The sequence below is a fragment of the Sinocyclocheilus grahami genome, unplaced genomic scaffold (assembly GCF_001515645.1).
Source record: "Sinocyclocheilus grahami isolate Dianchi unplaced genomic scaffold, SAMN03320097.WGS_v1.1 scaffold515.1, whole genome shotgun sequence".
Classification (NCBI taxonomy): domain Eukaryota; kingdom Metazoa; phylum Chordata; class Actinopteri; order Cypriniformes; family Cyprinidae; genus Sinocyclocheilus; species Sinocyclocheilus grahami.
Window position 1 is genome coordinate 704174 of NW_015505694.1, and position 22631 is coordinate 726804.

At 38.6% G+C, this 22631-nt stretch overlaps 1 protein-coding gene across 1 annotated transcript in view; it reads left to right on the top strand.

Moving 5' to 3' along the window:
- The window catches only part of LOC107554827 (protein diaphanous homolog 2-like), a 187513-nt gene that overhangs the window by 105018 nt on the left and 59864 nt on the right, over positions 1-22631 (top strand). The window lies entirely within an intron of this gene.

The following is a 22631-nucleotide window of genomic DNA, read 5'->3' on the forward strand; positions in this document are numbered from 1 at the left end:
AACACGGGCGTAGAAAATACTTTAAATAGTTTTTAACGCGCACAGTAACTGAAATTTAAAACTGTTAAAAGAAAGGCTCAATAACTGCTGCACAGATATAATATACTATGCATCAATTTCTCTTCCCTTTGTGCTTTACAGTTTTTAACTTTCGCACATTGTAAGCTCTTCGTGCTCATAGACTGTCAACCCTCTACATTGCGAGTAAATCACTCACATATGCGACTAAATCTTCACTGGGCGACTAAATGATGTCTAATATTAGCCAATGGCTAATCAATTCTCAGATTTTACTCGCCAGTGTGTGAGTTGGATGCTGAGTATATGATTAGCACAGATATATTTTCACTCACAGAACACTCTGACTGAGCGCTTCAGAGTTTCACTCACCGTCAAGCGATCTGATATTTTTCAGTTCATCTGAATGGATGAATACTTGATTATCATATTATAATGCTTGACTGCTTGACTGACTGATATTAAGAGTGTACTTTCAGATATTTAAAAAGCTGTACCATTTTACAAACATTATATATGTTTGTAAAATGGCATAACTTATATATATATATATAATATAGTATTTCAGTCTGGCAAGTAAACAAAAAAATATACTAGCCAATGGCGATTCAATTGCCAAGGTGTCCATAGAGGGTTGACTGTATAAAAACAGTTCGTGCTGCACTGGATTTGTTTTGTCTATCTATCATATGTTGTTGCCTTATTAAAAAATATGCTATACATTTTAAATAAATGTATTTTAATTTTATAGTATATACTTATATATAAATACTTATATATATTTTTAATGAATGGATTTTATAATAATACAAATAGCAATGTGTAACATTTTACCATATTTAGTGCAACACTGTTTATTTGTTAAATATTGTTTTTCACTTAGTGTTTGGATTTCTAAAATTATTGTGCACTGATTTTTCTAGAATAAATTTTGCTGCCAAATTATCCACTAACTTAGTTTATGATACATTTTTGTCATAGATTATAAATATACATAGGCCTATGTTTTTTCATATTTGTTTATTTTATTTTTCTTTATAATGAAGTAGTCTGTATCTAGTAGATTGTGAAATAATGATTATCAGTTCCACACACAGAGAGATATAAATTCTACATTTATTTAAATGAGGGAAAAAAGTTTCACTGGTATCGGATCGGAATCGGTATCGGCCAATACCGAACCCTAGGTATCGGAATCGGTATCAGAGGCAAAAAAGGCGGATCGGAGCATCCCTACCTTAAGGTACCATCAACTCAACTTACGATAGAGAGGAGCATGTAGTGTATATTTCAGATACTTCCCCCTCCCCTTGGCACTCTGTTTATTGTTTCTGTTTGTTGTTTTCTTTTTTTTCATGTAGTTATAACACAAACACAATTGAAATTCCACACAGAATCTCAAAGAAGAGAAAACAAAGCCCAGTGGGATCAATGTATCCCTACTGTCAATAGTGTTGTCAAAGGTTTATGTATCTCTAGTAACATACAGCTTGAGTCAGTTTGTGTAGGGGGACAATTAGAGCCGTCTAGGCAAAAACTGAAGTTGTCTCTGTTTTGTTTGTATTGGAGCCTCTGAAGTGTTGTGTTTTTCAACCACTATGTCTCTGCTGGCAGACTTTGCGTGTTCCTGGACATCCCTCATTAGCATGTTTTCAGGCGCCAAACAAAATCAGCTGTAGTGAACTTTTAGGCGTTGAAATTTCTCCTAATATTCTCTTTGAGTCGTTTATTATAGATACACGATAGACAGGAAATCAGAAAAGCAAATGAAATCGATCTAGCAGTACATTATTAAATCTAAACCTTAAGTAAATTGATTATGGATATTTCATTCATACTGTAAGTTATAATATTGTGATGCTTAATTTCACTTTAGCTATTAAAATGATTGATTTTACTGTTTTGTTTTTATTTTTATTTATTTTTAGAAAATAATATAGAATTTTAATACAGGCCAAAATAATTATTGGCTTATCATACCGGTCAGAATTTTTATATTGGTCCATCCCTACATTGTCAGAAAAAAGATGCAAAATTGTAATGAATGAAGTGATTTCAGTCAGTTTAGGCACTGTTGTATAGAGAAACAAATGCTAAGAAAGTCATCTTATACATAGTGCCCTAGTGCAGCTAACCTTTGCCCTCTCACTCAAACGAATTCCTCTATGGTGGTTCAGAATCAACAGAGGGTGGGGTAAATGGGGACACATCATTGCCTAGTGTACCTGTGGGCCTGGACTGCCGCCACTGAGGTTAACTGGTTTTGGTTGTTCAACTCAAGTTGGCATGGCTACCATCTCCAGGGGTTAGCAGCCTTCCTCCTGCTCTCCGTCCCCATGAGCCTCAATTGCTTTGTGTTAAAAGACAAGCCCACTCTTGATCCTGCCCAGTCGGATTGGAGCCAAAAACAAAAAGCCAGTAAACACAGTACCAGTGGGAGAGGGTTTGTGGTCCTTAGATTTGGCATGGTTTTTGTGTGTATAGAGTATTTTGCATGATACAAAGGACAGCAGGCTGGTCGCTGGCAATGATCTTTCGCTCTATCCTTGATGAATGATTCTATCTGAAGGCATTAGGTGATCTATTTTTCATGCGAGTCCTGTAGTCGCACAGTGTAGCTCGAGGTTGCATGGGGTCCTGTGTGCAAGTGCATGTCCCTGCATCTGAAGTCCACATGGAGATGAGACAATGAGTATCTCGGGGTGCAAAGGGAGATGGTCTTGAGGTGAGGAAAGAAGTGCTGGCTGTTGAAAGGTCACACCTGTCATTTCTTAGAAGCTGAGTGGAAGATCACCTGCAGGAAAAGACTATGACACTTTTGTCTCACCAATGTAAAAAAGAGCCCACACACATACCTAAACATGCAAATTCACTCCCCACGGAGCTGTACTACTAAAGAAAGACGCTGATATTTGCCCTCCCAATCAGCAACAAGACTTTCTTCGCTATCTTGTAATAGATAAATGTGTGCAATGTGTTTTTAACATTATTTTCCATCCAGCCCTGACATACTTTTACTTAGTCAACTAAAATGGACGTTCTATTTAAAGCACTAGTAAATTAACAGCAGTTTGCAGATTTGATGTGGTGGATGGCTCGTTTTTATCCCTCGTCTCATTCGTTAACAAATCACCCAGCGCCTTAACAAAGAGTTATTGTCTCACCTGCTTTCACTTAGCCAGGTGGCTCAGCCTCTCCAAACGAGCACCTCTATCTTATTTCGGCGTGTCCTACTTTAGGAACCGAGCTAAGCTGAGAGCGACACGAGTTCCCCGCTGGAACTCCCCAACCTCGCCGCAAGTCCACGGGAGGTCCCAAAGCCGCCCGGCACCGGCTGCAGCACAGGCAAATTGCCACAGCTGAGACAAGTCTCCATTCAACAGGCTAATTAATCTTGCTTTGTAGGAGTAGTCATGCCAGAGCCTCCCTGGGCCAGGCTGCTGATGCAGGCCTTCTGAAGTTTGGAGGCTTCGTTTATGGGCAGTTAAAGATCTCTCTGTCTGTTATTAGGTGGGAGCGGGAAGAGTGGCTATGATGAATAGATATTTCTACTGCTATTGAATGGACAGAAAAGTGAGGTGGAAGCGATTTAATGGTGCGGATGTTGAGGAGACACAGCTTGTGTTTGCCCAGATCTCAGGCTGAATGAAGCCAAAAACGCTGATTAGGACACTGGGCCTTTAGAGAGACGCAGAAAGCCACCTCTTTGGCTTGCTGTTGCTTGCTGCCTCTGCGGCTCACACTGTCAACATTGTCCTCTGAGGAGCCTCGGAGGTGATGATGAATATCTGGTCTTTAATAGCTGTTGTGTTTTTTTTTTCTAACTTGACACCTCTTTAACATTTTAAATTGATTTCTCTCTGTGGAAAACAGTAGTGAGACCAAACAAACATGACCCTCTTTGGGTATGCGAGATAAATAGTGCCGTCTACCTGGCGTAATTAAGGTAGGCTTTAAAGATTTTGTGTGTCACTAGTTTGTGTATGTGGTAATATAAGTAGTTTGTACACACGACTGTAAACATAGCTTCGATTTTTGTGTGTGAGACAAAGCGCTAAGCATTGTGGATTCAAGTCCAGATTCTAGTAGCTTTATTAGCATGCCTTTTATATAGCCAAAAATTAAGTATACATAAGCATTTACATACATAATATACTAGGGGTTGCGTCGACTAGTCGACTTCGATGCTCTGCCATGATGCTTTAAGCTTGACGTCGACTAGTTGCTGGTCCTACAGAAGGTGCAACAGGATAAGAAATCTTTGAAGGACTTCCACATTTATGCTCCGTTTCCATACTGTTAAAATGACAAATAAATGCATACTCTGAAAGCACTCCACAAGACATGTGAGATTATATTACTGGATGCTCGAAAATGCACGTTTTAAACCTCTTATTGTACAGGTAGGTAAGTTAATCGCCGTTCTAATCTAATGCGCTGCTGCACTGTAACGCACACACATTACAGACAGTAGCTCTTACATCACGTGCAGATCGCGAGCACACAGAATAATTTAGCGAGGAAATGTATTGTCAACACTGTTCTGTGATTTCTCAATAAAATATATTTTAAGCATATATTTCTTAATAACTAAATCTCACAGCTTCACTACTATTAATTAATAGTAAGGAATTAATTCACACACACAATCTCTCTCACTAATGCATTAATATGAATGTAATCTTTACTGTCCTACTTTCTGTATCTTATTTAGAACGAGCAGAAATCTGTGAGAAACATAACGACTCAAAGACAAAAGAACTGATAAAAATGAGCTGTTATATGAGCAATAGCCACGTGGGCAGCGCTGTGTCATATGCCATAGCTGTGCACAAGGTGTTTTTCACCGCTCCAGACTTATTTGTTCATTAATTACATCATCAGAGACTAGTCGACTTCAACTCGACTTTCATCACATAAAAGTCGACTTTAAAAAAAATCAGAAGTTAGTCAGAATTTAGTACAAAATAAATGAAAAATAGTTACAAATAAATAAAATAATATATATTGTATATTTGTAAATATTTTTGTTTCTTAAAAAAGCAACAAAAAAAAAAGAAAAAAGATATGTACATTAGCATTCAAATGTTTGGGGTTGGTAAGATTTTTTTAATGGGAAAATAACATACACACACAGTTTCTGCCAATCTCATGTTAATCTTGATTACCTATAGAGTAGTATTGCATCCTTCATATCTCCGAAGAATCTTTAGTTTGATCAGATTTATAAAAGAAAGATACAGCGTTATGATTCTCTCAGAAAACAGCCGAGCTCCTGGAGGCATGGGTGGAGCTAAAGAGTCACAAGCACTTACGCGCCTATTGCCAACAAAACACAGAAATTTTATGCAGTTTTACTCACCTCCTGTCACATGATACTTCAGGAATCATTCTAATATTTGATGCTCAAGAAACATTTATTATTATTATCAATGTTGAAAATGGTTCTTCTGCTTAATATTTTAATACTTTAATAGTTTTTAATTCAGGATTCTTTCAATGGAAAGTTTCAACAGAAAAGTTTTTTTTTTGTAATGATGTAAATGTCTTTACCAAATTTTTTATATAAATGAAAGCTTTAATTTCTTATTTTATTATAAATTATTTTATTCAAATTTTTGTATGTGTAAATGTTTACATATATAAATAACATTTTATATATGCAGGGGTGTGAAGTAACGAATTACAAATACTCACGTTACAGTAATTAAGTAGTTTTTTTTCAGTAATTGTACTTTTTTTGAGTAGTTTAAAAATTGTGTACTTTTACTTGAGTACATTTTAAGTGATGTATCGGTACTTTTACTCCGCTATTTTCCTCCGTTTGTGGTCGTTACATGCTTATTTTAATTTCATTTTTATCCATCAACGTGATTGGATAGATAGTAATAGGTCTCGTGACTGTCGTCAAATCAAATTGTGTGGACCAATCTGCACCTTATCGATGACCCGTGGCATTAATATACTGCATCTGTGCCAGCGCGCGATGTAATAAAACTGCAGCTCGTTAATAAACGTTTTAAAAAAAAAAAATCAATTTTATACAATCCGCCTTCACTTAGCAAGTGCACTCGCGCATGAACACTTTTCAAGTTCAACACTTTTTGTTCCATTCAGTTGTGGATACTGCTGATTCACCGAGACTCCCCAAAGAGACATGTGTGTGTGTGTTTTCCTTTGAAAAAGGGGATGATTGTACTGAGAATAACTTTAATCTTTTCTTCAACTGAATACTGTTTCCGGGCAGTTTTGATGTATTTTAAGAGTTGGCAGTCAAAATTAAAACTGCTGGATGAAAGATATTCTTCATTCTTTATGACAAACAAGATAATGTGAATTACAGAATGTACAATGTTTTTAAAATGTATCAATTGCGGTGTACAGCGTTTATTATGAGGGGGTAGAATCCACAGCTCAGTACTCAATACTCATGAGTACTTTTAAATAGGCTACTTTTTTACTCTTACTCAAGTAGTTTTTTTGGACAAGTACTTTTACTCTACTCGCACTACATTTTTGGTAGTTTTACTTGAGTATTTTTTCAGTACTCTTTCCACCACTGTATATATGTGTATATATACACACACACATAAACATATATATATATATTAGGGCTGGGAAAGTTAATGCGTCATTATCGCATTAACGCTGATAATTATTTTATCGCACGTTAATGCAGTTTTTTTATTATTATGAAAGTCTGTTGCTCACTGGCTCTGAATACACATACAGACAAACCATGGGATGGCATTATGACATGGGCAGGAGGGGTGGGATGTTGATCAGTACTGGCTTGGGATGGGTGTCATCACACGTCTCAACCAATGAGAGCATTTAAGGTGGGCTAAAGACTGCAGCAGAGCTCACATGAAGCGCTCACGACTTCATAAGTGGGGAAATGGGAAGCTTCCGATAGCACGTGAAGACAACAGAGAAGCGCTCTAGCTCAGCACAGTGGAGTGCATCGTTTTGTTAACTTTGTGGTTTATAATTTTGAGTCATTTGGGACGCGGTAACACACACGGCCCTCTCACAATATATTGCTTTACAGATCTATCAATTTTGCCGCTCAGAAATGTTCACGCAATCATGCTGCATGTATCAGAAGTTCCGGCTCCGCTCGCACTACATGAGTACCACGCTCGAGCCCAAGTGAACCGCGCTCTGGCCCACCTCTTCCAACCGTGCCAGGGCCGGCTAAACGAACCGCGGCATGGAGTGATCACACTACTCAAATGGACCGGGCTTTGGGGATCAGAAGCGCTCAGGCTCGGTTAATATTGCCTAGTGTGAGTACACCCTTATTCTCTCGCATCCCGCACACACAAGTCTCTAACCACCTACACTCACCCATCAAGTGTTGTCCCGTGCCGCACTCTGCTGCATTGGGTCCCGCGATCGCGCAGGTCTTTCAGAAGATGCCTGTTATAATGTTATGATTGAGGCTCTGGACTCACGATTGCGATTCGATTTCGATTAATCGCACAGCCCTAATATATATATATATATATATATATATTCACAACTTACATTTATATATTCAGATTTACATGTATATATTCACAGTTTACATTTACATATTCAAATTTTATATAATTAGTTCCTTTTTGGCCCTTCATTGTACATAATATAATATCATATAATATAATATAATATGGTATGGAATGGTACGCCACTGCTCAGCTGTGGTGTCATTAAAGGGTTAGTTCACCCAAAAATGAAAATTAGCCCATAACTTACTCACCCTCAAGTCATCCTATGTGTATATTACTTCCTTCTTTCAGATGAATCCAGTCAGAGTTATATTAAAAATTGTCTTTGATCTTTCGAGCTGTTTCATGGCACTCAGCGGGTGTTGCATGCATCAGTCCAAAAACAGTTAAATAAAATGCGCCCATCCATAAAAAAAGTGTCTCACATGGCTCTGGGGGGTGAACAAAGGCCTTCTGTAGCGAATTGATGCGTTTTTGTAAGAAAAATATAAATATTCAAAATGTAATAATCACTTGAATCTAGCTTGCGCTCGCTGTTGTACACTGGAAGCAGTTCCGGGAGCATGACGTATGAGGTCAGTGCTGTGCATGCGCCGGTGAGTCTCGTGAAAACCAACTGTTGTTAACAGGAGCAAAGGAAGCAAAGTTTCCTTACTTTAGCAAACGAAAACCAGTCTCCTCTTGGCTTATATCGAAATCCTCTGACATTCTTCTTTACAAATCCTCGTTTTGTACTTCTAATTAGTGACCGTTGTTTTGTTTTGATCTCTCCCCTGCACTTCCGCGTACATCACTTCGGAGCGGCGCATGCACAAAGCCGACCTCCATATGTCATCAGCATCGATTCGCTACAGAAGGCCTTTGTTCACCCCCCGGAGCCGTGTGAGACACTTTTTTTTATGGATGGGCGCATTTTAATTAAGTGCTTTTGGACTGATGCATGCAACACCCACTGAGTGCCATGAAACAGCTTGAAAGATCAAAGACAATTTTTTATATAACTTCGACTGGATTCGTCTGAAAGAAGAAAGTCATGTACACCTAGGATGACTTAAGGGTGAGTAATTTATGGGCTAATTTTCATTTTTGGGTGAACTAACACTTTAAGCACTGCATTTCTCTTCCCTGAGTCTCTGGGTCTGCATGACAGACACATCTCATCCCAGCAGGAATACCATCTCGGCTAACTCAAGGGACCCTGTTTAGCCCTCACTAAAAGTTCCCCAAGTTCACTACAACTACTGCCTTTTTCTCTGTTCTTGCGGTTTCTTTTTGTCTCTCTTTGTCTCTTTCTGTCTTTCCTCCATCTCTGCACCAATTCTCTCGGGCACCCTGGCCGCTGTGCTGTCAATTTTTTAGTGATGAAATCTAAACTTATTTAAAGTCCTAGTTCAACTTTGTCTATCAGACTTCCCATTAAATCTGAAATCAGAAGCTTCCACTCATTTGCGGTAAACAAAACATGAGGACTCGGATCAGCCAGTCTGTTTGTTAAGTGTAGATTATACTTCATTTTAACCATCCACAGGAGGAGAAAAGAATAAAGCATGAGGGAGAGATTAAGAACACAACATCAGACACAATACTCAATTATTTCTTCACTCTTGTCTTTCTGCCCAATAAGGGTGTTTGGGTGCCGCTACCCTTCCATTGTCTGCAAAGGAGCCAGTTCGTTAGACCCATATGCTACAATCAATTCAGCAGAGACTCCGGCTGAGCCCAAGTGAGATCTGCTGTGATTTACCTTTTAAATGGGCCTCTTGTTTACCAGTCTATGACACCGTGTGAATGTACTAAAAAGTGCAGCTCGCCTTGATTGGGCTCTGGTGTCCTTCAAGGAGCTAACGAAGGTACTCGAGTCAACCTGCCTATATTCTCTTTCATGCTTATTGAATAGGGAAGTCCACACAGACCTTTTAAGACTATGAGCTCGATTGACTGCCCTTTCAATTGATTGACCAAAGGATGGAATAAACACTCCGCTACGCAGTGCAGCAGATCACCTTGAAAGCCTGTTCTTCTCTACCTATGCAAGAAGCCACATTGCTATGGATGATCAATTCAGCAGTAATAGAAACATTCATGCCAGCCTTTGTGCACTAATGCAGAATTTCCGCCAAGTTTGGGTGGTTTTCTTGGGTGTCTTGGTATCTCAGCTAGTCTCCTTCACAAAAATATCCTTTGAAAAATGAAAAAAAAAAAAAAACTACACACTGACTAAATCCATTTTAGTCAGAGAAACTAACTACGTTTTCGTAGATGACAATTACCTTTTAGTTGATGTTCAAAATGAAACCAAGTATTGAAACTTTTTACATATTGATTTTAACGTGTAACAAAAAATATTTTAAAACTTGTACATTCACATAATCTTTTTTTTTGTCATATTTTTACATCTGTAAAAAATAAATCACCATAGCTTCTCAGTGATTAAACACATGCTTTCAGATGAAGATAAATTTGCGGTGGACATCTGAGTTTGTAATCCTACGAACCCGGAACTGCGTGTCTTGCATAGTCAGTTACATGATCATTGACGTGCTCAGAAACATACAGGCTCATCCACTACTGCAGAGATGACGAGTCAGTGTCGCCGACTTAATCTCTTAAACTGAAAATTTAACAATAAATTATTAAAACATTATTGCAGCCTAGTTAACTTTTCCCTGACACATTAATAATCAGTACTTCTGCCGGAGCACTGTGTCAAGCTTTATGCATGCGCTGGAGTGCTTATTAGGCTATGTAGGTAATTAAAGGCTCATTATTGAATGGTTTATTAATAATAATAATAATAACAATAATGCATAATATGATGGACTACTAGTTGCCACTTTTCTGATACAAATTACCGCAAAGTGCAACCGTACTGTGCATTTCAGTGTTCAAAAACGATAGTTAGGTTTTTTTAACAGTAGGTAATTTGGCTGGGGATTTTTAGCGGGTGGTGAGAGAAAAACACTGACATCCTGAATTCAGATGACATTAAAATCACCAACTACCCTCTGTAAATGGTGAAAATCCCTTATGTCCTCCTGAGAAACAATTACTGTCCAAATAGGGCTTAAATAAGGTAATTTACTCTTTTTTTCTTTTTGGTCCATATAATGAAAGACAGTGAAGTGTACTGTGGAACTGTACTTTGATTTTTCTTTTAAGGAAATGTTGGCTTCCGAAGAGGCATATGGTTAAATGTTTAAAACAACTTCAGATATCCTGGACTGTCTCTTTACTTCGACATCAGTGAATTGCTTTAGTAAACATTTAAAACTGCATCCACAAGCCTGCTTATATTTGAAATCAGCTGATTGAGTCTGTAATTTACAGCACATCTTCATCTCACAAGCATCCCCTGAATGCTAGTTTGATCTGTAATGCGTAGCCGAGTAGAACCGCAGTGATTTTTCTCAGCAGACAGTCTTTAGTCTTTGCTTTGCTTTTTTTTCGTAAGCTTTATGATGGGTGGCAGAGCTTCTAACATTATCTTAATACTTTTTTCTTGCATCAAGATGCAGGATAGGCAATAACAGACATTTAGAAATATTGTTGTATGGTTTTTGGCGGGGTTAACTCAGATTCCTGCTTTTCCTTTGTCTCAGTGAGGTAATAGTTAGACAGTGACTCATAGAGTCTCTCTTATCCTCAAAGTGACAGACGTCCCTCCTGTTAGGTATTAATTAGTTCCTAATTGACAAGGTTGATTAAAATGCATGAAAGCTTGTTTATGAGCTTAAAACATTCACAGAACCGCTCAGCCACTGAGAACTGGACATGATTAGTGAAAATAAAAAACTCCCTGCCTCAGACTTGCTCAACCGTAGCTAACTGCTATATGAGAGCTTGTTTTTACAATATTTTATTTTAATTTCAACGTAATGTGTTTAAAGAATTTTTTAATTTTTTTAATTTTTTTGGAGACCTGTCTTTGATGTCCAAATATTTTATTAATGTATTTATTTGCCATGCTTATTGAGGCAGCCCTTATCTCCGGAAGTTTATTTATCAGTAAACAGCCTCAAGTTGTTTGGAACAGGTTGGTTTTGTCCTCTCATCTTTCCATGAATTTCAGAGGTGGACTGAGAGGTGTTTAGATATCTCTGGCTTCAGTAATGTTTTATTGATAGCTTCATATTTTTGGATTAAAAAAATAAAATAAAAGCTGTAGTTTTCCTCAAAATCCATTTTGCATGGGATGAAATGTTTCTAACTTGCTTTCCTCCCCCTCATCCTCTGCCTCATCTTAAGAGGGAGGTTGAAAATGGTCTAATTTCATCTACAGTACAAACTCCAGCCTGACTTTGTCCACACTGGACTTGACTTTCAACACTTCCAAAAAATCTTCAGTGAAGGGTATCTCCTTCAATAATCTGCACTCAAGACCCACTGCACTTTCTGCACCGCAGATGTCTCATACAATCAGATCTTTAAGAGAATGTGCTGGAATGACTCACACAGTAACTGTTTACCACCTCCAAATAAAAATGTAAGAAACTATTTGTTCTTGATACCCAGTTGAGGTAACAGATGTAGTTGTTTTGGCTGTAGATAGGAAATGTAAATTTAGTTTATTGCAATTTGTTTTTGAATTATTATTATTTTTATTATTTTTATTTATTTATTTTTTTAAGACATGCATATTTATAACTTTCATTTTTTCCAGCCTTCAGCATAACCTGTGTACAACACATTTTGGTAAAGATTCACAATATAAATCAATAAATTGATCAATATTCAATAAATCAATAAAGTTCTACACTACTTTGCATAAATAAAAAAAGCAATAAAATCTATTAAACTAGCCATTTTGAATACTAGTGAAATCTGATATCAAAATATAATGTGCAGTATGGAATATATTTATTTTGAGATTTGCTAAAATTGAAATGTTAATACATTTTTCGTGTTTTTTGGTGTCTACCAATAAATGCTGAAGAATTTATAATATATATTGTCCACACTTGACTTCCAAAAGTTGCTAAAAGTCTAGGAATATTTATATTTATTTTGTACATCCCTACATTTTGGGTGTTGAAAAGAACTTCCTGACTATTTGTTTTGTTTCAGTAGAAAGCAATCTGTTTATTGTGGATTTAAATTCAGTTTGAAACCCTGGGAATTATAGATTATTTTGTGCTACTCTGAGCAAACAGCTGAACAAGTGCCTTTACAGGTGCAGTTGAATGGCAGGAAGCCAGACCGATATGGGTTTTTTGGGGGCTGATGCCGATACAGATATTAAGGATTAAAGCAAGACCAATACCGATATATCAGCCGATATTCTTTGTGTAGGCTATATTATAGAATCAGAATCTGAATGAGCTTTATTGCCAGGTATGTTTACACATACGAGGAATTTGTTTTCGTGACAGAAGCTAACACAGTGTAACAGAATGACAGTGACAGAACAAAAACACAGATAATAAAAAATTAAAAATAGAACAAGTAAATGAGGAATAAAAGTATATAAATTGACAATTGTATGTGCAGGTATATTACAATAGACAGTTTTGTATGTACAGGTATATTATGTGCAAATTTGAGGTGTAGACTGAGTATGAGTGTTAGATAAGTGTATGAGTGTATAAATAGTGTGTGTTCCACAGTTATTGTTAAGTGTTCATGAGATGGATTTCCTGAGGGAAGAAACTGTTCCTGTGTCTGGCCGTTCTGGTGCTCAGTGCTCTGTAGCGTCGACCAGATGGCAACAGTTCAAAGAGGGAGTGTGCTGGATGTGAGGGGTCCAGAGTGATTTTGCTAGCTCTCTTGCTCACTCTGGATGAGTACAGTTCTTGGAGAGAAGGGAGGGTTGTACCAATAATTCGCTCAGCATTCCGGACTACCCTCTGTAGTCTTCTGAGGTCAGATTTGGTAGCTGAGCTGAACCAGACAGTTATAGAAGTGCAGAGGATGGATTCAATGATGGCGGAGTAGAACTGTTTCAGCAGCTCCTGTGGCAGGTTGAACTTCCTCAGCTGGTGAAGGAAGTACAACTTCTGTTGGGCCTTTTTCACAATAGAGTCAATGTGAGTGTCACACTTTAGGTCCTGAGAGATTGTGGTGCCCAGGAACCTGAATGACTCCACTGCAGTCACAGAACTGTTCATGATGGTGAGTGGAGGGAGAGCAGGGGGGTTCCTCCTGAAGTCCACTATCATCTCCACAGTTTTGAGCATGTTGAGCTCCAGGTTGTTGAGACTGCACCGACAGCCAGCTCTTTAACCTCCTGACTGTAAGCAGACTCGTCACCGTCCTGTATGAGGCCGATGAGTGTGGTGTCGTCTGCAAACTTCAGGTGCTTGACAGAGGGGTCTTTAGATGTGCAGTCGTTGGTGTAGAGGGAGAAGAGCAGTTGGGAGAGAACACAACCCTGAGGAGCTCCAGTGCTGGTTATACGGGTGCTGGATGTGTATTTTCCCAGCCTCACTAGCTGCTGCCTGTCTGTCAGGAAGCTGTTGATCCACTGACAGACGGAGGTGGGCACGGAGAGCTGAGTTAGTTTGGGCAGGAGGAGGTTTGGGATGATGGTGTTAAAGGCCGAGCTGAAGTCCACGAACAGGATCCTCACATAAGTCCCTGGTCTGTCTAGATGTTGCAGAACATAATGCAGTCCCATGTTGACTGCATCGTCCACAGACCTGTTTGCTCTGTAGGCAAACTGAAGAGGATCAAGCAAGGGTCCAGTAATGTCCTTCAGGTGGGCCAGCACCAGTTTTTCAAAAGACTTCATGACCACAGACGTTAGAGCCACAGGTCTGTAGTCATTAAGTCCAGTAATTTTGGGTTTCTTTGGGACGGGGATGATGGTGGAGCGTTACTTTTGACTATAGTACAGTATAGTCAAAAAGTTTGGACACACTTCCCATTCGTGTGTCCAAACTTTTGACTGGTACTGTATATAGAATACAGTATATAGCCTACATAAACCTAATATATATACATAAACACATTTTTTGCAATGATAACTCAAATGTGGTGATCAAACACTTATAATGATGTGACAAACATAGGCCTATGTAGTGGAGGCAGGGTATTTAACAATTTAACAATGAATAACTTTATAATTCAAAATTAGTCTGACATCAGTGCATTTAACAGTAAACTTCACTTCACTTATCACTTATTATAAATAACTTAACACAAATATATATAACTTGAATTTAGAAATTAAACAAGGTAACTATGTAGGGCAAGCAAGCTACTGCCAAACCAACAGGGACAGGTTTATGCAGGAAGCACAGCTTTTCCAAATGTAAACATCTAAAATGAATAAATAATAATTAATAATATATTTTTTTCACAAATTCTGTTGTGTATTTTCTGGTAATCAAATGAACATGCAGAACATTCGTATTTAAATAGTCTTTTTGCAGTTTAATATTCACAGACACACGTTACTGACTGTACTGACAAACTATGCTGACACCGTGTCTGCGCCGCAACAAAGCGACCGTTGAAAATCATTTGAACTTTGTGTCAGCACGTCATAAATAGAATGAGGCATCAGTTTACTGCATCCAGTGTAGACAACATCACTGATTATAATGGGTTCTATTATACACCGGATGTGAGCGGCGCGACAAAATACAATAGAATTATATTGTATTTTGTCGCGACGCGCGATGTGATATGACCGATGTGATAAGCATGAGTTCTGGGCCGTGGCGCGGCCAGTATAAACACCAGCATTGACTGAATGGCCGCGATCAGCTCTGGTGGCCGTAACACAGGCTTTGATGCGCTGTAGACACATGCCGTGATGCGCAGATCAGCCCTATATATTTAACGTCACTGAATCTGCTGTTAAAAATGAGCCATCGATTCATCATATCATCATGCAAAACTAAGAATAAGAATCATTGTAATGTGACGATCAAATATTGGTGCGGGTGGGTGGCGGGCTGGTAATTTGAAGCTGCAGACTTGGGTGAAGTTTGAGCTCATCCGCGCATCTCTACATTACACTGACCTGGGTCGCCAGTAGCAAACAATGGAGCGCGCTCTGCTGGACAAACTAAGTAATTACACCATTCAGAAGCATTTAATCTGCGTTATATGTTCTGTAAAAAAAAATCATATCGGCGGCATATTTGCCGATGCCGATATATCGGCGACAGGCTCATATCGGCCGATAATATCGGCTAAACGATATATCGGTTCGGCTCTATTTTAAAGTCCTGCTAAAGTGAGCAACCACAAGGCTGTGAAGGGCTTTTTCTTCTAGTATTTAAAATAAAAGCATTTAGTGCTGATGTGCACTTGAAAGCTTTGCGTTTGACAGCAGTGGACTTTGTATTTGAACATTTCAACTTTTATCTATAAAAAAAAAACTAAAAAACAGACTGACCATGTCCTTTTGGCCTCTGTTCTGTTGCTTTTATTTATTATAAGCATTTATTTGACCAGTAGGCTACGAAAAAGAAAAAAAGCCCTTAAATCAATAAGTCGTGAGAATGTTAAATCAGTTTATCGAGGACTGCAGTACAGAGGTTAATGCATACTCTGATCTCTGAAATATTATAATCTTTTGCCAATTATTTTCCTGCATAATTTGCTTCCTGTTATTTGAGAAAGCACAAGGTCATTCTATAGAATCTTATAGCGTACAATTTGACTAAATTGCTAAGTTCATGACATTCCAGTCAATAATAACTCTTTGCTTTTTTTCTGACCAGACCTTTGCTGACCCTTGGGTAGTCTTGGGTCAGCCGTCCTTATTTGACCTACCATTCTTCTGCATTCTGCCCGTCTTGGTCCCTGAAGCCTTGGTGAATAAGGGCCTATTAAACTGAATGTACAGGGTATTATAATCTGTGTTTGCATTGGAATGATGGGAGAAAATCTTCTAATGCTGTAATCTCATCATGCTGTGCCACCTGCTGTTGCATGAAGCCTTTCAGGGCTCCTTCTTTAATCAACACATAACCGTTACTTTGTTTGCCATCCTCAAATAACTTGGCTTCATGCCTGAGACCTGTCTTTCCCCTTGAACAGAGAATTGTGATTCAGATAGTTTTGTAAGTGCTGTGCTTTTGCATTGTTTTTATCTAGGTCTTACTCACCTGCCTGTGCTGTACAGTGTGCTTTCAATAGAGTGAGCATCAGTGCTGTAATGTGCAGGCGGAGGATGTGAAGTGATTTGCCGTTGGATGGTTTCCATTTTAAAGTGACACAACACACTGGTAGTGTTGAGTCAGCTAAGTGGTTGTAACTGGGTGAAACGCTGCATGACTGGAGCTCAGAAGCGGATGCATGTAAAGGAGTATTCCAGGTTCAACAGAAATTTGCAGTATTTGTGTCATGTTATCTTGTTCTGGAGTTTAAATGAGTAAACAAACAAAAATCACATTTACTGTGATGCACTTACAGTGAAAGTCTGTGGCATTCCAGAGGGTTTAAGAGCAGAAATATGGAGCTCATATCTTTACATTTATTTATAATATTTAGATCTTCTTGCTGTTCTTTTAAATCATGTGTATTTAACCTTTATTCCAGTGCAATACCTTGTCCTTTAGACATTCAATATAAAGCACATTACAAGAAAGTTCATCAAAAACTAACAGCATAACCAGTGTAGTCTGATTCATGACCTTTTACAAACTGGTTCTTTTTAGTAAATCAGAAGCATGCAGAGCAACTGGCATAGTGTGATTCATGAACAGATGACTCCTATGAACCAGTTATTTTTAGTAAATCAGAAGTTATATAGTGAGACTAGCGTAGTCCGATTAATAATCAAATGACTCTTATGAACCTGTTCATTTTAGTGAGAAAAAAAGCATACAGCCTGATCACTGTATTCTGATTCATGAACAAATAATTATTTATTATTTATTATTTATTATTTATTATTATTATATTTTTAGTGAATTATAAATATACAGTGTGTCCAGCATAGTTCGGTTCTTGATTAAATGACTCTTATGAACAGTCTTTTTTTAGTGAATCAACTCTTATGAACGAATTATTTTTATGCATAGTTAAAACAAAAAAGTTTTGTGATACCTGTCGTGAAATGATGCACGTACGTACTGAGTGGTTGTTCACAATACACATTGTAGTTAAAAAAACACATTTGTATTAAATTTTTTTTAACATATTTGTCTTAGGGGTGAGTCAAACAAAGCATATTGCAGATGCTGTGGTAGTGCTTAATTAGTTTTGAACACAGAACATTCCCTTAAATATCTCAACATCTCCCCATGATTCCTGAGGTGATAAATGAGTAGTTAGCTATTCCGTAAGCAGGGTAGCTCTTCTCCTTTACGACAACGTAGACTGCGTTCCCTGTGAGATGCCACTCCTGTGTGTTCTTAAGAAGAGAGAAAGTGCAACGCTGCATGTCTTGATTGGAAATAACCGAGTGAGTGCAGCTCCCTGGACACATCAAAAGACTTATCACTGAGTAGCAGGGGATGTCCTCAGGGTCTTTCTATGGGTGCTATTGTCCGTGTATCTCGAATGATTCAGCTTTCAGCTGACCTTTCAGACCAGAGAGACTCTGGAAACTTCAGAGAGTGGGATGCTTTTTTGTTTATGTGTGTTTTCCTTGTAAGCTCCTTTTTTGTAGGTTTGGTTGTTTTCCTATGGAGAAGGTGCTGGCTCCCCCTCTGTAAAGCTGTCAGTCATGCACTAATGAGCAGTATATTATGGAATAAAACATTTGCAACCACTTGGCTTTGATATGGCTTCATGTGTACTAATTGCACCAATTATATCTGTATTATTTTTCAAAAAGATCAGTGGGGCACTCCAGTAATTTTCAATAATCATGTACAAAGAAGAGGTAATTAAAAACCCCATTATCACCAATCATTTTGGGTGTTTATGGAGGGCTCCGAATATTAATATAATTTAATTCACACAAGACATTGAATGCACAAAAGATTATTTCAAGGTCCCGCTGTTTCATAGTGTGCATATCGGCTCTCTCCATGGAGTTTTGCTGTAGTAGTTTTTTGCTGTTTGAGTTAAGTCACATCCTGTTGTTGTGTGTGCGCCTGACGGTCATGCTCATGGGTGCACGCTGATGATAACCGCTTCTCTTACTCTTATCCCTTACCGCTGTCACTGAGATATTCGACAAGGTCATGTGAAGTGTGGAAGAGATAGAGTCATAGGGGTATCGGCAGCAGGTTATCTTTTTACTCCCTATTAAAGTGACACTCTCTTACGAACCGTAATTTAACAGAATTATTCCGCTGCGGTGACCTCACGCAGAGAAAAATTACATCCACAACGTGTGACGCACTGCTATCGCACTTCTCCATCAGCTCGTGATCATGCTCTCTCCGCGCATATCTGACTGCAAACAGACGCACATCTGCCGATCTAGATCCAGATCTGGACCCAGATTACTCTGGAGCATCCTGTGCACACAGTGCTGGATAATGACATAATTTAGGAAGTCATTGCAAAAAAGGGCTGTTTCCATAGAAATAGGAAAGAACAGTAGATTAGCTGTGTTACAAAAATATCCTACTTCAAATAAATTATTTTGAACTTTCTATTAATCAGATAATCCTGAAAAAACTGTCAATGTCCCCCTTATAGTAAACAGTGGCTGGTCCCCATGCAGCCTGTCAGTTTGCTGCGGTCTCATTATCAATGGGTGTAGGATGCATAGGTGCAGAGGAACGCAGCCGGCCCTTTTGCGATAGTTGCACTCTCTCACATTAGATCGTGCCAAGGCCGTATCACAGTCAGGAAGAAACACACACACACATACATACACATACACACTCATAGCCAGCCTGTGTCCCTATACCAAAGTGAAATTGACCGGCCCACTGGAGTAATGCACTTGTTCCCTGCACTATTGTTTCTGGCAGGAAATGTTGTTAATGACAAATAAGGATTCAATAAGACTCGGAGATGAACACTTTGGGCTTGGTCAAAGGGACTGTATTGGTCTTTTCACCGAGCTCTGATTCTCTCTCCTGTCTCTCCCTTCCTTTCCAAGTCTATCTGTTTTTCTTCTCTTTATCTCTCCAGCACTCAACCAATCTGCTGGTCGGTCTCTCCTCCTTATCTCTGTCTCTCTTTTTCTCTCTTTCTATGTGCCGTGTGCCCGCACACAGACCATTCCCCCATGTTCTCTTCAGCCAACAGCAGAAACCCAATTACAGTGAACTAGTGTATGTGGCTGTCGGCATGATTAGTGTGGTCTGGTGTAATGTTGATATCATCCCAACGGATTGAGCTGGCCAGGGTCATTAAGCAGCATATTATGGCCTGTCTTTGGTTTCCAGTGGTAAAGGTCAATGGGTAGTGAAAGTCTTTCTTTCTAGAGTGGGTTAGATTGAGGATTCTGCCTGTTTTTGGCAAGGAAAGAAATGCAGAGAGCACTTTCGCCCCTGCTTTTCATCATGTAATTTTTGTTGCAAACTTAATCTGCTTGCAATACTCATAATCCAAGGGATTTTGTGTGTCAGTGTATTGACACTAAATTTTAGAGTGGTGTTGTTGATGCTATAGGGCGTTGTGCTTGAGCAGGACCTTTGCCATGTGGTTGCTAAGTGTTCTGGGAAATTGTTAGACCATTGCTATCTCAAAAATAGTCTGTGTTGGTTATTTAATTATGCATACTCATAAGAATGAGAAGAACGTGTTATACAGAACAGAAAAGTTACAAGTGCCTTTGCTTTTCCAACCCAAGGATATTCTGAATAATATAAAGATAGGTCATAGTTGCGCAGCCATCCTATGGTTCCTCTCATATTGAGACAGAGAGCAGTGATTTGATATGGTTCAGTGAATCTGCGATAGCTGTCTGCAGCAGGTCTGGAAAGAGCCTGGGGCAACTACAGTTACTAGAGACAGTAATAACCTCTCTCGTACACACACAGCATTACTTCTATCAGGCAGGTATAAGCACACCAGTCATATCTGGTCCCTTGGAATCCCTCATCTGAACTATAGAGGCAGATGAACCAAGTGATCTTTAGTTGGATTCAGATCAAGACAAATTCAAGTATGAGGCCCTGCCTGAGAAGAAAGAGCTGAAAGAGCTTCAACCTGAGCGCCTCAGATGTGTTTGGGGAAAAAGACTCATTTTTATCCTCCGAGAGAGAGAGAGAGTGCGTGAGTGAGTGAAAATGGACTAAGTGGGTTCGCATCAATTTAAAGAGTAGTTAGATCTCACTTTTTTTTAAGGAAGCATGCAAGAACTCTGCAGAGCATATCTTCTTTTTGAACATCATATTCACACAAATTATGGTACCAGGATACACAAGGTCAGTGCAGATTCACAGCTGCCAGTCAACATCAAGGCTGCTTTTATTGCAACAACAACCCGTCATGTCGTTCTAAACCTCCGCCTACATTTTACCAACTGCTTAAAACCTAATACTAACACCTGCTGATCGCACCAGAGTAAATCACTGTGCTGTCGGCTATGTTTACATGTTCTGCAGACTCAACACGTACAATGTCTCCCCATTGCATCCCCCTACTTGCCTATAGTAATGGCTCATTTATTTTCCTGTTGCTATATAAACCAGCGCTGCCGCCCGTGTTGGAGTTTCTTCACTACGCCTCGACAGAGCAGAAATGGGACTCCGTCACAAAGATGCCCTGTTTATTCCTCCAAGACTGCCTATTAGTGCAGCTTGCCTGCTGGGGAAGCCACATCCTGGGACGATGACATTAAAGCACATTCGTACAGGGGAAGAAACCACTAATACTCACTCCATACTACCCTACATACTTCTCTGTCTGCATTAATTCATCCCTCCGTCTACACGGGTGACTTTGACAGCCCACCCTGCGCTTCGCCGCCGCCGCCGCCTTTTTCCTCTGCCTCGTTTGGCAGGTTGTTGTTTTCAGAACATACAGATGGAAAACAGCTTCAAAAGAAAAAGAAACACATGGATGACTTGGATAAGAGAGAACACAACTGTGAAAAAATATATATATAAAAATGAAATAAACCTGAGTAAAATGACAAGAATAATGTGGTATTTAAAAAGTGGAAACCATGGCACACTTTCGATTCTTTTGCCCAAGGGGTGCAGTGGAGGTAACAGATTGACAATCTTCACTCTGTCTGTCTAATGCATGAGAGTAAAGAAAGTATTCACAAAAACCCATAAGCTTGGCAGCTTGCTCAGAAATTGATTTTGGTATGCGCGAGCGTCATGAATAAATCCACCTAGGCCTAGTTATATAGGTAGAAGGGGATGGTAAGACATCCCACCGTCACTAAATAGATTTATTCTTAGTATTTTATCTGTTTCCTGTTCATAATGATGTTTTTTATACGCCTGTGCTTGTTTAAAGGCTTTTATCTGTACAAACAAACAGCTGAATCACAAAGTAAAGGAATAAGCCAAATAAAACATGTAGCTTATGTATGTGCAAAGGTTTACTCATAAGTGAGGGATTGTGGGTAGAGCATGTATTACAGCAGTGTATGAGATGCACACACAGTCAGGGAATGACCTGTGTCCTGTGCATACAGCAACATACATGAGTGGATCAAACACATTTATGGAGAGAAAGTCATTCCCTTCTCATAGAAGTTGTGAGAAATGCCATCTATGTGTTAAAAATATATAATATTTTAATTAATTTTTAAATATTTTATTGAATATTTATTTGTTTGTTTGTTTTGTTTTGCTTTGTTTTTGTGTGGTTTCAGTAAATAATGTTACCAAATTAATGTAATTTCATTTACATATTAATTCTGTTCTAAAATGAATAGTAACTGAAGAGGTTACAGTAATAGGGAATGCTTTTTAGAAATTTTAGGAACAGTTGTGTTTACTTACAGTGATGATGTTTGCAACCGCTTTCAAATGAGAATTTCTTTTTTCAGTTTACTGTGTGAAACATTTGATTGGATTCTGATTAACAGTCTCTGCAGTTTTAAATCAATTAATTTGTTTTTAATAAGTTTTTAATAAAAAAGCCTTGCAGTGTCACAATTAATTTGAACCTATGTGCAAATTATTGCTGTTGGTCAATTTTTACCATGTTATGAGCACATTTCACAAAAGCATGCAGTTAATTCATATGGGATGTGCTGTACAAAGTTACTTTGTTTGTATAACATGGCTGTCCCTCTTCATAAAACAACTGTGTACGAACACATGAATTATATTTCAGTGTTTCCCCTAGGTT